The sequence below is a fragment of the Lithobates pipiens genome, unplaced genomic scaffold, assembly GCF_037356315.1.
Source record: "Lithobates pipiens isolate NorthernLeopardFrog02 unplaced genomic scaffold, aLitPip1_a1.2 Scaffold_13, whole genome shotgun sequence".
NCBI classification, from domain to species: domain Eukaryota; kingdom Metazoa; phylum Chordata; class Amphibia; order Anura; family Ranidae; genus Lithobates; species Lithobates pipiens.
In genome coordinates, this window is record NW_027507718.1 from 32,255,747 (window position 1) to 32,257,902 (window position 2,156).

A 2,156-nucleotide genomic window follows, 5' to 3' on the forward strand; every position below is an offset into this window, starting at 1 on the left:
ATTTCTGGCCTTTTTCTTATCATTGAGATCTCGTACTTTCAGGATCCCTGATTCATCCTTCTCAGTTTCTTTTTTTTTTTTTTTTTTTAAGCACGTTATCTTTAGTGAACATGTTTGTACAATTAGTAGTGAAAAAAACAAAACACAGTGTACAGTTTGCCCATAGAAAGATAGGTGAAAATAATATATTCAATTTTCACATCAGTTCCAAGAGCATACTCAGAAGAAAAGGCACAAATGGAAATAGCAGGGAAACATCTCACAATGTATATTGCAGACTACACTTTTGTGACCCTCTAGCTGCATAGACCCAACTCCATTCTTCCGTTGATTCCAACCACCTCGACCATAAGAGAGCATGTTTCTTGAATGTACCCAATCTCTAATTTTCTTGTAAGAGATTAGTTTATTTGGTTTAGCAAGTCAGTCTACTAATAGGGTTGGCACATTGGAGACCCCTCTAAGAGCTATCACCCTATGCGCCAATCTTTTCCAAGGTATCCCCTGACATTTTTGAAGCTTTATTGCTAAGGGAACAGAAGCTGTTAAAAGCTGTCATCTCCACCATGCTCCCAGACTCCCAAGTCTTCATAGTGTCTACATCACATCACCCACACACTCTCTTTTTTAAAGAGTGGGGCAAGTCACAAGCCATCCACCATAGAGCCTGCTCTTTCAGTCATATTATGAGTTGTCTTCACTTTATTACAATTCTCTAGCCTGCACCTTTGTACAAAGAGTTCATCAAAGACTACGTAGGACTTCAGTCTGCTCCTCTCTGCTCTTCTGAGATCCCCATTTGAGTATCCTTCCTTATGGAGCTTTGGCGTTAGTAGACCTCTCCTCTCTGTTTACCTTCTTGATTTCTGTCCATGTCCCTCTTTATTCCAAAGGTAGTCTCTATCATCCCTCAAAAAACTACTAAAGAAAGAACAAGGAGCATGTATGCGCATTCAAATAAAAAACATTATTATCAAAATCATGGATATTCTATACCAATATAACAAGCCACCCTACCCCCTATTATAGGGGTGAAGCCAAAAATTGTCTAAAAATTCTCCCAGGAGACAAATCATTTAGCGATACCATGGGGCATGTATCCAAGATGTAATGCATATGTATTTCAAGCTTCCATCCCCTGGATTCATGCTAAACTGGACACCAGTATTATACAGAACAAATTGGCAGATATGTGGACTAATCTGCACACCAAGGCAATTTAACATTCCCCTGCTAGAAGAGTTAAAGCTCAATAAAAGCATTAATCTATGTGACAACCCATAGTAGAAAGTCCAATACACCTCTCCTTTGTCATTGCATTAACTAAATGCATCGTGTATGGTATCCTTTGAACTGGGAATAATTGCAACATTGTATTTATGAGGAAAGCATTTCATGTCAATATGCAATCTCTATCATCCACTTAGTGAGAACATTATTTTGCTTTTCTCTTGGCAAATTCTACCCATCCTTAGTGACTACCCCTCCACTTATGAATGAGGTGCCAGTCTGTAAATTGCATGCCCTTTTTGTGATTCCTGAAGGTTCTCACAAGGGTTCCTCATTGGCAGCTGTATTTTTTCGATTTTTTTCCTCCTCCTCAAAGCGCTAAGGGTTTAATACTACTTTAAGGCTTGGGTTCAACCCTTGTTTTCTTTCTTACAATGCTACATTGTAACCTTCACTGAACAGCATATCTGCACCTATCCTGAAAGTCTATAAAATAAAGGAATATGTAAGAAGGGTTTACATTTAGGTTGAAAACAAAGGTTCCACCGAGATTCGAACTCAGATTGCTGGATTCAAAGTCCAGAGTGCTAACCATTACACCATGGAACCTTCTGGAAGGACCTGTGCTCTTCACAATATATCAGTAGATCAATTATATGTTTATGTATAATTATACATTTGTATACATGACTCAGAAAAAGGTTGAATAACATGGGTTAATTATATGCTGCTTTTACCAGGTTTATTACCTTAGCTATTTTAAAGCCACTCCTAGTACCTGAAACACTAGAACTATTGTGTTAGTGAGTTAGTTAAATTCCATAAAAATAAAATGTTGAATTTAGTGCAATGTTGTAAAGCACATATCAAACAAGAGGTCAAAATTCATACTAATGCTTAAAAGATCATTTTCCCTTAAAAAATAT

At 37.4% G+C, this 2,156-nt stretch overlaps 1 non-coding gene across 1 annotated transcript; it reads right to left on the reverse strand.

Moving 5' to 3' along the window:
• Nucleotides 1-1,767: 1,767 nt before the first annotated feature.
• TRNAQ-UUG (transfer RNA glutamine (anticodon UUG)) lies at nucleotides 1,768-1,839 on the reverse strand. Its single transcript has one exon. It is a non-coding gene; the product is annotated as a tRNA-Gln (tRNA).
• Nucleotides 1,840-2,156: the final 317 nt, after the last annotated feature.